Source organism: Mastomys coucha, unplaced genomic scaffold (assembly GCF_008632895.1).
Source record: "Mastomys coucha isolate ucsf_1 unplaced genomic scaffold, UCSF_Mcou_1 pScaffold13, whole genome shotgun sequence".
Taxonomy (NCBI): Eukaryota; Metazoa; Chordata; class Mammalia; order Rodentia; family Muridae; genus Mastomys; species Mastomys coucha.
In genome coordinates, this window is record NW_022196895.1 from 11,357,528 (window position 1) to 11,372,987 (window position 15,460).

Genomic DNA, 15,460 nt, shown 5'->3' on the forward strand with positions numbered 1-15,460 from the left:
TGTGTGTGTGTGTGTGTGTGTGTGTGTGTGTGTGTGTGTCAGAGAACATCAGATTTCCTTGAGCTGAAGTTACAGGTGGTTGAAATCCAGCAGAGAAGTAGGTTCTAGGAACCAAAGCTGAGTCTTCTACAGAAGCAGTGTATACTCTTAACCACTGAACCATCTCTTTAGACCCCTAATTTTGCTAACCTTATATTGAAAAATAATGAATTGGGCTGGAGAGATGTCTTAGAAGAAAAGAGCACTGAATGCTCTTCCAGAGGATGTAAGTTTGATTCCCAGAACCACATGATGGTTCACAATTGTCTGTAACTCCAATTTCAGAGGATCTTATATCCTTTTCTTAACTCTACAGGCAGCAGGCATACATACAGTAAACAGTGTGTAGGGAAAACACCCATAAACATAAACTAAAAATAGTAAATCTTTTAAGAAAGATGACATATATGCATAGTCTATTTTAATTTGAAAGAATGAAAGAATTTCCATTTAGAGAGAGAGAGAGAGAGAGAGAGAGAGAGAAAATATGTGAATATGTGCATGTGTTCATGTAAGTATACTGAGGTTCATATATATAGGCTTGAGGACAATTTACTTCACAGGAATTGTTTCTCCTTTCAACATGTTTATCCAGTGGATCAAACTCAGTTTTGTCAGGCTTGGCACAAGCTCTTTTGCCCACTAAGCCACTTGGCTGTCTGAGTCTACAGTATTATAGTTAATTAAAATATGTGTTTCTTAAAATAAGAAATTAAGGCAGGACAAGTATATCAAAGAAGAATTCTATACCTAGCAAAACTATCCTTCAGTAAATGAAGGAGAAATTTAAAGCCAGAGCTGGTTCTGTTGCTAAAGTGCTTATTACACAAGTCAGAGGACTTGAATCTGGATACTTAATACCCACATTAAAACAAAACATAACAAAACAAAACAAAACAAAACAGGGTTATGGTAGTGTACAACTTTCATAGAGAGGCAGAAACAGGCAGATTCCTAGAGTTCACTGGCCATCCAGCCTGGCCAAATTTGTGCACTGTATGTTCAGTCAAACATCCTGTCTCAAAAAATAACTTGGAAAGTGATTGAGAAAAACACAACCAATGTCAACCTTTGCCCCCCCCCCATTTGCAAATACACCTGCATGCACATGCATACACACACACATACACACAGACAGGCAGAGAAGACACACATAAACACACACACACACACACACACACACACACAGAGACAGAGAGAGAGAGAGAGAGAGAGAGAGAGAGAGAGAGAGAGAGAGAGAGAGAGAGGAGGAGAAATTAAGATATTCCCTACAAACAACATTTGAGAAATTGACAAATAGAATACACGACCTACAAGAAATATCAAAGAAAACCTTGTTTTAAACAAGGTCTCATGTACTCCAAGCTGCTCTGGAACACACAAGGTTGACCTTAATCCTCCTGCCTCATCCTCCAAATACCATCATTACAGGTATGTATGTATCAGCACACACTGCTCTGAAGGGAAGCCTTAATGCTAAAGTAATACAGTGTTAGAAAGTAAGGTTAAATCCATAAAAAGAATATTTTTTAAAGCAGTAAAGTTAGCCTCATAGTAAACAGGACAGAAGAGGCAGATATATACTTTTGTTACAAATCTATCATGTTACAAGACAAGATTACAAAAGTCAAGTTATGGTTTTGGAGCTAATGACAGAATTTGAGTGTCAAAATACTATCAGGAAAGAGAAGGGCTGAATACGGTGTGAGGTGGATCTCTGTGAGTTCCAAGACAGCCAGAGCTACATAGAAAGACCCTGGGCATGGGGAAGGGAGAAAGGGAGGGAGGGAGGGGGGAGGGGAGAAGAAAGAAGCTATACAAATGTGAAGAATTGCATGTTTTAAATTAAGATATTATCCAAAAAGAAACTAAAGAGAGCTTAACACTAGCAGCTTGACAGCACATCTGAAAGCTCTAGAACAAAAAGAAGCAAATATACCCAAGAGGAGTAGACAGCAGGAAATGATCAAACCAAGGAGAAACAAAAAGAACTATACAAAGAATCAACACAAGCAGGAGCTGGTTCTTTGAAAAAATCAACAAGATAGATAAACCCTTATCCAGACTAATCAGAGGGCACAGAGACAGTATCCAAATTAATAAAGTCAGAAATGAAAAGGGAGACATAACAACGAAGTATATCTTAAAATAACTATGTTGAATATCAACAGTTGAAAATATTAAAATCATACTCTACAAACATCATGGAAATATCGATAATTTTTCTCACTGTGCTTGAAATTAGCATTTTCTTTTTTCTTTTTAGATTGATTTTACTTTATTTTATTTTATGTGTATGAATACACTGTAGCTGTACAGATGGCCATGAGCTATCATGTGTGCGGCTGCTGGGAATTGAACTCAGGACCTCTGCCAGCCCTGATTGCTCCGGCCCCACTCTCTGTATTTAGTAATTCACTGTAGTTGTCTTCAGATGCACCAGAAGAGGGAGTCCGATCTCATTACAGGTGGTTGTGAGCCACCATGTGGTTGCTGGGATCTGAACTCAGGACCTTCGAAAAGCAGTCAGTGCTCTTACCCGCTGAGCCATCTCGCCAGCCCCGAAATTAGCATTTTCTTAATGTTTAACTTAAAAGAGTTTCTGCTACTTTGAAATTTTTTAAATATACTTACTGATAAAATATTTTTTCTCCTAGAAACACTGATAATCTTTTTTAAGTAAACTGATTGTTAAACAATGTACACAGATATATAATGTGTTTTAAATACTCTCTCACTATGTCAGGTGGCATCATATAAGGGTTTTTGAATATATTCCTTAATGATTCATTTTTAATGTTTTATTCTCTTTTACTATGCTTATCTCCCAAAGAATATTTTGTATGTTTTGAAAATTTTAGTTTTCAACATTAGATATAGTATTTTCAGTTATGGATAGTATTAAATATTCATTAATGATATATTTAGGTTATGAAAGGATATGAATATAAAAATTGAACAAATTTTTTATGTATTATTTGATTCTCAAAATACTCAATATTATTATGTTTGATATATAAAATGCTTTTAAATAATAAAAAAAATAAGAAAAGACAGAAAAAATAAATAAAAATAACTCATCATATGATCAGTAACCATGTCACTAGTTATATAAGAAATAAATAAATAGGCCGGGCAGTGGTGAAGCACACCTTTAATCCCAGCACTTGGGAGGCAGAGGCAGGTGGATTTCTGAGTTCAAGGCCAGCCTAGTCTACAGAGTGAGTACTAGGACAGCCAGGGCTACACAGAGAAACCCTGTCTCGAAAAACCAAAAACAAAATAAAATAATAAAATAAAAAATTAATTAATTAATTAATTAAGGTATTAAATCAAAACAAATTGCTTCAAGTTATTAATTATAATTCCCAGAAATAAAATAATAAAGTTTTTGAGACATAATGTCAGTGTAGCCTGACTGATCTGGACCTTGCTATGTAGACCAGGCTGAGTTTGACTCTGCCGAGATCCACCTACCTCTGCTTCTTGAGTTCTGGGATTGAAGATCCACATCACCAAACCTGGCTAAAAAATGATATTTTAATGTAATAAAGAAGTAACATGTTAGCCGGGCGTGGTGGCACACACCTTTAATCCCAGCACTTGGAAGGCAGAGGCAGGCGGATTTCTGAGTTCGAGGCCAGCCTGGTCTACAGAGTGAGTCCAGGACAGCCAGGGCTACACAGAGAAACCCTGTCTTGGGGAAAAAAAAAAAAAAAAAGAAGTAACATGTTTAAAAATTTGTCTGTCAGCTTAGGCTATTGTAACACAATACCAGAAATTACATTGCTTTCAAAATATAATTTAAAAAATATTTTTATTTAAATTAATATTTTAAACTATAAATTTAGTGCTCACTTCGGCAGCACATATACTAAAATTGGAATGATACAGAGATTAACATGGCCCCTGTGCAACGATGACATGCAAGTTTGTGAAGCGTTCCATATTTAAAAGAAAAAAACTATAAATTTATATGGAGGTTGAGAGGTTGGAATTCTTACCCTTTACGCCAGATTTACTGCCTACACCAAGAGTTTAATACAATAATACAAAGCTGGAAATAATACAAGTACTCAGTGCAGGTTGGTGGGCAAATGTAGTCCATACCTAGAACATAATGCTTGTCAGCTGTTAAAAGGGAGCAGCACATGATTAGCAGCAATAAAATACACAAATCTTATAAAGAATTCAGAATAGAAAAGGCTATAACCTGTTGATTCCATCTATGTAAAAACTGACACAGGCAAAAAAGTGAGTTAAACCAGAGACATAATAGATGACTGATTAGAAATGAGGATGGATGAGGAACTACAAGGAAACTGGAACAAGGGATCTTCTGGGGATGATGGACATCCCCTATGTCTTTAATAAGGCCATGGTTCCATGGGTAGATGCATATGTGAAAGTTCATCACATTGTATTTAAGTATTGACTCAAGTACTTACTGGGAAATAATGAAAGTATTGGAATTCCTGTTGGTATTTCATCGAGTGTCTAGAGGTCAATGTGAGTCATTCACTCAGGAATCTGGTTTCCCCTCACTTGGGTCTTCTTTAGGTTTTCTCAGTCATACTTTATGGTGTTTGAAGTAGGATTTGCTGGTTTTGTTGGAGACTCAATTGTGTCATATGATTTTTTTTCTTCTGGAAGCTGTCTGGTGAAAGGGCATGTGTTGTTTTGCTGGAGCAGAGGGTTGACAGGACATATGATGTTTGGAAAGAATATAAGTATAACCCAACAGACAGTGGATGGCGCTCTGATGTTGGTTCACCTTGCTGGTCTTCACTGGGCTTTGTTGATGCTGGTCTTCACTGACGAAGCACTTGCATTGGTTTGCCTTGCTTTCTTCGCTGATCTTTGCTTGTTGTGACTTCATAGAGAGAAGAGCACCAAAGACCTTCTGGTGGTGTTCAAGCTGCTTCTTGCTGCTTTGGTGCACTCAAGCCTATGGGCAGAGCCTTTCAGTTTCTTCTGGACTGAGCTGATTCATGTTTGGTGTTTTGCTAGTGAACTGGACTATAGACAACAAACATTGGAATTGCCCCAAGGCACTACTTCTCAACAGGTCCAAGTCCCCCTTGTCCTATTAGCCATTTCCCTCCCATACCTTTGGTTGGTGGGCTATAAGGAAGGTTGAAGCACTTAAGAACCCTTATTAAAGTAGGTGTTTGAAAAGTATAAGCCTACAGGTGTTCTCTTGGACCAACTAGTTTTGCATCAGGATGACAAACTGCAAGAAAATCAGATTGTAAAGAGGAAAGATTCACTGCTACAGGCTGCAGAGGTTTTATTCCACAGTCATTGGCCCTGATGCTTTTTGCATTTATGAAATATAACATCTTAGAGATGGGCTATATCTCAATGGTATAGTACTTGCCTAGCATGTATGCGTGTTGGAGATTGGTTCTAAAGCTTTGGTTCAATCAGGAATCTGCATGTCCAGATGCTAAAGGTCCTTGTCCCTAATTCGTGTTTGATCTATCAATAAAGATGCTAATGGCCAATAGCTGAGCATGGGGTGAGGCACAAAGAGTTACACAGTGAGAACTCAGAGAGGAACAAGAGAATGATGGGACACAGGAGTGACAGGAAATAAAGCCAACCAGACTCCAGATAAGTGGCCACTGGAAACTTCCTTGATTGGGCCTGGGGTAGCAGGGGAAGGTTTATGGGTGCTAAGACTTTGAGGTAGACAAGGCATTTTAAAATTAAGGTAATATGTGCATGTGTGTTTCATCCAAGAATCCAAAGATAGCTCCTGGGTGGGGTAGGGTGTGTGCATGCGACCTGCCCGGAGCCAAAATGGTGTAGCAAAAATTCACCTCAACAGATGGTTCCCAACATGATAGGCCATACGCTATTAAGATAATTTAGAGATTCCTCAATAAAAGAGACAATACACACGCACCATGAGATAAGTTTAGAAGGGGGGATTTGATTTCTCAGCTATGAGTCATGTGGTTCCTTTGCAAGCCTGGAAACTGGAACAAAGGAACACAGCCAGCTGCTGGCAAGGATTTACCCCAGGCTACCTGCTAGGAGGAGACAGTAAGAAGACAATAAAGCTTCCTGCCTCCAGCCACCAGATAAATAAAGGATAGAGATTTATAAATCTTATTTAATTGTTTTAAAGGATAGAAGGGAATATACAGATTTTGCCAGAGCTACACGGAGCTTTCTTCCCATGGTTCAGAACTGATGGAAGGATCTTAAGATGAGAGGCAGAGAGTTAGATGGTAGGGGCAGCAGGTATTAAGCTCCACAGAAGGGAGAAGGTAGGGGAATGAATGAATACATACTTTAAAGGTATTTAAAAGTCTTGCTAGGGCAAATTCTCCACATCTTTGAACGTGGTCTACACAGGATTTCTGGGATTGTCACCAGCCTGGTATAACAAAAATTGGGGCCCATAAATAGGCTTATACAGTAAGTAGAAGGGAATTTAATTAAAGTCAAATATAGAGATTTATAAAGATTGAGGCATTCAATCTTAAAAAAAATATTAGATTGAAAGCAAGAGATAGGAAGCCTAACCTATCTCAGATAATAGAAGCTTAGGCCTTGAGAGTTAAATAAAGAGAAAGGGGCAACTACAATATGTACCCACAGAGATACCAATCTCCATAGTAGGGAGAATTTAAATATATATAATGTATAAAATATTGAGGCTTTTGATCTTAAATTGTAGGTCAAAAAGCAGGAGGTGGTAAAGAAGCACTGTCTTGATGATTGGTATTTGTTTAGATTGCCTTAATTGCTTTGAATTGTTTTAATTATCAAAATGCATGTATGTGATCATGAGTTTGATGGTTATATTAAAATTCCTTTGGGAGAGAGGTCACGCTATACCGTTAATGATTTCCCGTTACTGGACCAAGGACATGCTATTCTGGGAGAGAGGCCCTGTATTTGTATTGACAGGAAAGGAGAAAAGGCTCTGAACTCCTTCCAGAGTGATATGGATCAGATATGACAGGGGAATACCTCCTGAGGATTTTGAAAACCTCAAGAAAATCAAACAAGACAGATAACTTGATCTGCTGATTTCTCAACAGCCCAATAACTGGCTGAGACATAAAAATGTCTCTAGCCAAAACTTAAGCTAAAATGAGACAATAAATCTCTTTTGGTTATGGAATCCATAAGATTCTTTATTGTTGGGTTCCTCCCTCCTGCCTCAACTCTTCGACCTCAGAGCTTACAACCTGAGACTGTCAGCTCACGCCTGCTGTGCCTAAAACAAAGGCCCACAACACTGAAGTTCCGCCTGGATTCCAGAGGAAGGTACGCCTGGTGGCTGGCATGTCCACTGGCTGAGGACATTGTTGAATGAAACAAACTGACCGTCTGAGGACATCCACTGTTGACTGCTGCCAAGAGCTGGCACGCCAGGCAGCCCGGCTTTCCCTTGACTCTTTCCTGACTCCTCCCACATTGTTTATGTTATGCAAATGTCATTGTAACCTAGAGATCCAGTTTTGCTTTCTTGTGTATGTATAAATTCTGAACCCCAAAAGTAAAGTGGCAAGCCTTGATTGGAACTCTTCAACTTGGCTTCGTGTCCCTTTGTTCTCGAACTCTGTGTTTCAGGTCCCCTTTCTCCCTTCGGCAAGAGAGAACCCGGTTTGTGAAACTGTGGGACAGTTTCACTTTATGCCTACCTGGGAGTGGTGGCGCACGCCTTTAATCCCAGTACTTGGGAGGCAGAGGCAGGTGGATTTCTGAATTTGAAGTCAGCCTGGTCTACAGAGTGAGTTTCAGGTACAGCCAGGGCTACACAGAGAAACCCTGTCTTGAAAAACAAAAACAAAAACAAAAACAAAAATAGATTCTTTATGCCCTCCTTCTTATGACATGAATGAAGATTAATTATAATTTGTTATTAATAAAATTAACTCATAAAAAGACAGTTGCCTTTTACCTACTCAAACCAAGAGTAAAATTTCATCCTTATCTGATCTGTGTACCCTGCACAATCCATATGAATACCTTGCTGCTGCTAAAAATCTTGGTTGTGAGATTCATATATTACAGAATGTACAGCTTTGGCAAGATCCATCCTCAGAGATGCTGCACTGACCTGCTGTTCCAGCCCTTGCTTCCTGATGCTGTCCAGAGACTTACTTCCAGAACAGCTTTAGGAATTGCCATTGATTACAGATGGTCTTGTCTCATTCAGGCTTTCAGACGGATCCAGTCAAAACTTGAGTCAAGCCCTGAACCTTCTAAGCACACAGAGATTGGATAACAGATGCTAAAGCTAGCTTTCATATGTCTAACCAATTTTCTAATTTTCTTAGCCCTCCCCACCTCTTTAAAAATTTTCTCGCCACCCCTATTCAGCAAGAAGAAGCCATGGAGTGTCATCAGCCCGATTCCTTTGGTTTGGGTGTCTGGTTATGGTTATTTTACAAATCATAGATAGGCTGTCATTTTAAGAGATAATTTGGGAATGGTCATAATTTTGAACAGGGAGGAAATAGATGGGATGGATTACTAAATTTATTCTTGAACAAAGAATTGTGTAGCCATAATCTTACATTGATAGAAATCTTTATAATTGGTATAAAATTGGTTATAATTTCTTACATTGGTACAGAATTTGCATATTGATATAGTGTAGCAGGACTTTCCCTGTCCAATTACATCAGTGCAGAGGAGGCCAGTGATTGGACAGGGAAAAGGAAGGTAGAGCTAAGAGTTGTAGAGAGAAAGAGAGAGAGAGAGAGAGAGAGAGAGACAGAGAGAGACAGAGAGAGACAGAGTATCTCAGAGTAAGGGAAGAACCGTGACTGTGGACATGAACGCATGTGACAATTACCAGCCACAAGTAGCTATGATTTCATAAGGTTAGAATATTGGCTTAAAGCTTTATCATTAACAGTTGGCTCTGAAATTATTTATTGGCATTTTGTAAATTGAGATTTTATTGATACATAAATCTAATTGGTTAACTATAAGCTTAAGAGTCTAATTTTACTGGGCTACTGGGTATTGTATTGTCTAACCACGAGGATGGTGGATCTATTTGGTTACTGGAGTGGGGGACTGCCTGTTACAGGGATTATAGCAGGGAGGGAACTAGTGGTTCACAGGACAAGCAAGCCAGATGCTGTGGGGGCTATCTGCAGAGAGTTGGCGGGATCATTTTTTAATATTTACTGCAACAATATAGAATTAAGGTTTTCATTGGTATAAATCTGTATATTGATACAAAATTTGAAATTAATGTTGTTATTCTTAGGTAGGCATTGTGCCTATGCAACTCACTTAAGAACACAAAATTTTGACTCAGTCCCTTTATAACTGCTATTGCAAACTGCTTAGGATGATTAAGTAATGCAAATTAAGGGCCAGATACTAAACTCACAGTTAGGTTAGACTCTAATTATAATAAAGTGCTTTCAATTTACTCAAATAGAGTAACTAAGGTTTAACAGTTCAAATATACTTTACATAGAAAGTCTTCAAAAATATCAGAAATTTACAGATTGTGACATTTAATTATTATATCTCATTATTAAGGATAATTTGGCAATGAGACATGTCTGCTCTTGACAGTTTACTTATTCTCCTTCAAAGAAGAACTGAGCATCTTTATCTCCAGGTGAGGTTGCTTATCATGGCAAGGTAGCCATGGGGCAGAATTGCCTATTTCATCTGCAGGCAAAATACTGTCCAAAAAGGACAAACAGGCGGGATAGTTGACTACTAATCTCTGCCAAGACAGGGTAAGCTAGTCCGTCATATTCCTACTGCATTTCTGGGTCTGTCACATGGCTCAGTCCTAAAGGCTGAAGACAGCCTGAAGGCTCCAACGTTATAAGAAATGAGGGGACTGTCCAGGTAGGCAGCTGTCTCTACAATTGTGTAAGTGTGAGAAGCTACACTTGATGCTTCCTATATACTCAGGTAATATTTAATTTGTTTTCAGATTTCTGATGGGTTTGAAGACTAACTATATTCCCATAAGCAAACTTAAGTTGTTTAACATTAAAGTTATGTTAGAGAATTAAAAACATGTTTTTCAAATGGTGTTACAGGCTAAAATCAAAACAATTCAGGTATAGAATTGTAAACTCTTTAAGTTAGGAATGATGGTTGAGTACATATCTAATAGCCAAATATTATAGACTGGATGTTAATTGTATATCATACTCTGCAATTTACATAATTGTTATGGTTGTACTCAATTTATGTCTGAGAGAAGAGGTTTCCTCCCCACAGAAAAGGTGAGGCGTTGGAGATTGGTTCTAACGTTTTGATTCAATTGTAATTCTGCCTGTCCAGATGCTGAAGGTCTTTATCTCTAATTGGTTTTTGACCCTATCAATAAAGATGCCAATGGCCATTAGATGGGCACAGTGCAGAGCACTGAGAGTTGTGCAAGTAGGACAGAGATGAACAAGAGAATCACCATGACTTGGGGTAAAAGGATGGGACACAGGAATGACAGGAAATAAAGCCACCCAACCATGTGAGACTTCGGATAAGTAGTCACTGACCACTTCCTTGATTGGTCTTGGGGTAGCAGGGGAAGGTTTAGAGGTCCCCAGACATTGAGGTAGCTAATGCATTTTATTATTATTATTTTTTAAAGATTTATTTATTTATTATACGGAAGTACACTGTATCTGTCTTCAGATGCACCAGAGGAGGACATCAGATCTCATTTCGGGTGGTTGTGAGCCACCATGTGGTTGCTGGGATTTGAACTCATGATCTTCAGAAGAGCAGTCAGTGCTCTTCCCTGCTGAGTCATCTCACCAGCCCCCGCTAATGCATTTTAAAAATAAGCTAATGTGTATGTGTTTCTCACCCACAGATCCAAATATAGATCCTAGACAGGTGCATGTGTGCAACCTGTCAGGAGTCAAAGCAGCATAGCAAAACCTCACTGCAAAATAAAGCTATTGGTTTGCTCTCCAGCACCATAAAATTAGATATAATAAATAAATCAATAAATCGCCTTGACATTAGTGTCTGGGCGATTGACTTTTGTCTTTCCTTCTATTTTAAATTTTTTGTTTACTTATTAATTTAATGAATGTGCATATATGTTTATGCACACCACATGCATGCAGGAGCCCAGAGGGGCCAGAAGATGTTATGAAATGAGACACTCTCAAAATGGAGTTACAGGCAGCTATAAAACACCACACAGGTGCTAGAGACTGAACTTAGATCCTCTGAAAGAGTAGCACTCACTCTAACTGTAGAATCTTCTCTGCAACCCTATCTTCTTCCTTTTTAAGTGAGTACTTCGTGTCATGGTCTCCTGCTTAGTCATTATTTTGGATATAACACAATAGCTCTAATATGCTTTATTTTTATGATTGTCAAAGTATTTTTTCAATTCCTGTTGGTAATTCTTCTATGATGTGTGGGTTTTCCTAAAAAAATTAAATAAATTGTATTCTGCAATTAGGCTCTTAGTTATTTTTTTATTGATTTCACTTTTGTCGGAGAATGTATTCTGTCTCCTTATAAAGTTTGAAATTTGCATCAAGTTGTACCATACAATCAGTTCTTGTCAATTTTCACAATTGCTTAAGTCATATGGGCAATTCCTAGCTATTTGCCACGGTGATAGCATGAAGAAGGAAGAGAGCATATCATACATGTCACACATGCTGCTGAAGATTACATATTGTTTCAATTTGGGGAGTGCTTGTTTCATTAATCACCAAGAAGGCTATTGTAATCCCCACATAAAATTTAAAGTTAAGCCGGGCAGTGGTGGCACAAGTCTTTAATCCCAGCACTTGGGAGGCAGAGACAGGCGGATTTTTGAGTTCGAGGCCAGCCTGGTCTACAGAGTGAGTTCCAGGACAGCCAGGGCTACATAGAGAAACCCTGTCTCGAAAAACCAAAAAAAATTAGTTGATAGGTCATTTTGGTAAATTAAGCTAATCTTAATATTACTTGTTCTTCATCCTCACCTAAGAGTATGTGTGTGTGTGAGTGTGAGTGCATGTGTGTGAGTGTGTGTGCATGTGTGTGAGTGTGTGTCTGTGCATGTGTGTGTGTATGTGTGAGTGTGTGTATGTGTGTGTGTGTCAGTGTATGTGTGTGTGTCAGTGTATGTGTGAGTGCATGTGTGTGAGTGCATGTGTGTGAGTGCATGCGTGTGTGTGTGTGTGTGTGTGTGTGTGTGTGTGTGAGTGCAGGTACCCTCTAGGCCAGAGACATCAGATCCCTCTGGAACTGGAGTTATAGGCAACTATGAGCCATCTGCCTTGAGTTCTGAAAAGTGAACTTGGGTCCTTTGGAAAACAGAGAAATGTTCTTAACTGCAGAGCAATTTCCCTAGTCCTCTTAAAATCCATTTTCAATAACAAGATCTTGTGGCTAGGTACATGGCATACATCTATTTTCTCAAAACTTAGGACGCAGAGGCAGGAGAATGAAAGGGTTCAAGACTAGCCTCAGCTATATAGCAAGTTTGAGGCCAGCCTGAGTTACATGAGACCCTGTCTAAAAATGTTCTTAAGATCTAAGTCATCTAATTAAAATGTTTAAATTACTATGGAGAATATAAGTGTTAATATAATTATCTTTAAATCAACTAAATACCATTTAATTTTTATTTTTCATTCCATACTGTTTTCTTTTCTTTTTTTTTCTTTCCCTATTCTTTCTAGGGATTGAGCTCAAGACGTTGTATGTCCTATGCTTATACTCTAGAACTGAACTTCATCCCTAGGTCCTTTTATTTCTTGGCCATTTTTCTTGTTTGTTTTGAGACAAAGTTCTTCCTCTGTGGTTCAGGCAGGCTGGCTCACTATGTTATGTAGACCAAGCTGGCCTTAAACTTTTGACAGTCCTCATGGCTCTGGCTCCTGAGTGCTAGAATCATAGTTATGTGCCACCATGCCTAGCTCTTTTCTTGTTTTTGATTAATTTTTATTATTTTTAAACATTCTTATATGAATTTCTTGGTAATTTTCCCCAAGAACAAAGCATGCCTTTTGACCAATCAAGCATTAGTATGAATGCAAAGATTTACTATTTCACACAATGCAAGTTTGGACCCTTTAACTTCATTTACCCCTTTACACATTGTGCATTAATTTTGACCCCAAGTGTCTTAGACAGGGTTTCTATTCCTGCACAAACATCATGACCAAGAAGCAAGTTGGGGAGGAAAGGGTTTATTGAGCTTACACTTCCACATTGTTGTTGATCACCAGAGGAAGTCAGGACTGGAACTCAAGCAGGTCAGGAAGCAGGAGCTGATGCAGAGGCCATGGAGAGATGTTCCTTACTGGCTTGCTTCCCCTGGCTTGCTCAGCCTGCTCTCTTATAGAACCCAAGACTTCCAGCCCAGGGGTGGCACCACCCACAAGGGGCCCTACCCCCTTGATCACTAATTGAGAAAATGCCCCACAGCTGGATCTCATGGAGGCACTTCCCCAACTGAAGCTCCCTTCTCTGTGATAACTCCAGCCTGTGTCAAGTTGACACACAAAAACAGCCAGTACACCAAGTACCTCTATGTAAGCCCATAAGAGACTGTCATCCTACAGTGATCTCACCCTAAAAATCATCTCTTACTTTTCCCACATTCTAGAAATGATCTCCTACCTTCCCATTGGAAGGCTTGTCTCCATCCACACTGGAGGGAGGGAAAGCTCTAACAGTTCAGACTGTGTTCTTTTCCCAATGAAAGTTATTTTAGGCAAGTGACTATGCTTTCTGGATAGATATGTAGCTCATAGATACTAGTTAAAATGTAAGAAATTAGAAAAGCAGATAACAGAAAAACAAATTTACGTGTTATAAACACAAATAAGAAAAGTAGAAGCACAACCTGTTATTGTATATTAAATTTTCATTTGCAGTTATTGTACACTAAATTTTCATTTGGAAATCATTTGATGATCTTGCTCCCAGCAACACATATATTTTAATGCTTGTACACTATTAAAAGGTTTATTTGAGCCTTGTGTAGTGATGACATTCCTGTAACTTGGAGATAAAGAGAGAGAAATCATGAGTTTGAGGCCAGCCTGTACTGCATAGGGGCCCTGTAACCACAAGAAAGGAAACAATGTTCCTTTGGTGGCAGTGGGTATTTGTACCAGTCCACACAATCAGAGTAGTAATGAGTCATCCCTACACGTTTTTGCCTTCTTAGGCCGAATAGAGAAGCCATACTGTGTTTTCCACGTGTCTATTTTCTGCCCTTTACAAAATAGTTCAGAAAAAACAAACAAGCTTGAACTTACTTAAAGGGAAAAGCAATTCCTTTAAAATAGTAATTTGCCAGTATTTTCCCTTGATATGGGAACTTTTACTATTTCCAAAGTTAAAAGTCAGAAAATGACAACAACAGAGCTGGTCTGTGGTGGCACATGTCTTTAATCCCAGAACTTGGGAGGCAGAGGCAGGTGGATTTCTGAGTTCGAGGCCAGCCTGGTCTACAGAGTGAGTTCCAGGACAGCCAGGGCTATACAGAGAAACTCTATCTCAAAAAAACCGAAAAAACAAAACAAAAACAAAAACAAAACCAAAAAAACCCAACAACAAAGACAACTTTACTTAGACGTAAATCCCTCTTCCCCCAATATTAGTATAAAAGACAGCATTGAATCTGCCATTGTCAAGTTATTAGTGAATGTATAGTTCAGATTTGCTGGTCTTTGAAACATAGTACTCCTAAGTTTCTAATGAGATTTCATTGTTATTTTGTGTGTTTGTGACCACTAAGCTTGCTTCTTACTATAAAGGTATTGCCTCTATACAACTGTACAGGACTTCACAGAAAATCAGAAGATGCAGAGAATGGGCCAGTCTTAACAGAGGACTCCTTACACTCCTAACTGTGATCACGGACAAGAAATACGTTCCAAGTGCTATGTAGATTTTTGTATGAATGTCTTATGCTTACATTTAAACTTGAAATGCATGAGGAAAATGAGAGAATCTTTACAGTCAGAATTGGGAGGTGTTACAATTGAATGGCCTTGGGCTGTAGCAATAAAATGACCAAGTGCAATAACTTTAATAAAATCATCTTTCAAAAAAAAAGAGACTGTCATCCTTTTATGCAGTTGATATTTATTTGATTTTATGTGTGTATTTATTAAACTCATATTTTTATTTCTTATTTGATCATTTCTTTCTGCTTGAAGAACAACTGTTAGTGTTTCCTTTTTTTAACATTTAAAAACATTTTTTAATTAAATAGAATTACATCACATTCTTGTTCCCCTTTTGTACCACTGCTCCTCCCATAGACCCCCCCTTCAATACCTATAATATATTTTTTGTCGTATTCCTTAAAATTTATAAATTATTATAAAAATAAAAATAAATAATATAAAAGTTGTTTGATATAAAACAATAATCGATTTAACAGTCTTACATAGATGCTCGTCTACAGCAATAGTGAAAATACATTTTTCTCAATATA

General features: G+C 38.3%; 1 protein-coding gene and 1 non-coding gene across 3 annotated transcripts in view; one reads left to right on the forward strand and one right to left on the reverse strand.

Moving 5' to 3' along the window:
- Window positions 1–15,460, reverse strand: part of Ss18 (SS18 subunit of BAF chromatin remodeling complex) — a 138,404-nt gene that overhangs the window by 69,474 nt on the left and 53,470 nt on the right. The window lies entirely within an intron of this gene.
- Window positions 3,890–3,993, forward strand: LOC116087841. The gene has a single exon (XR_004117641.1). It is a non-coding gene; the product is annotated as a U6 spliceosomal RNA (small nuclear RNA).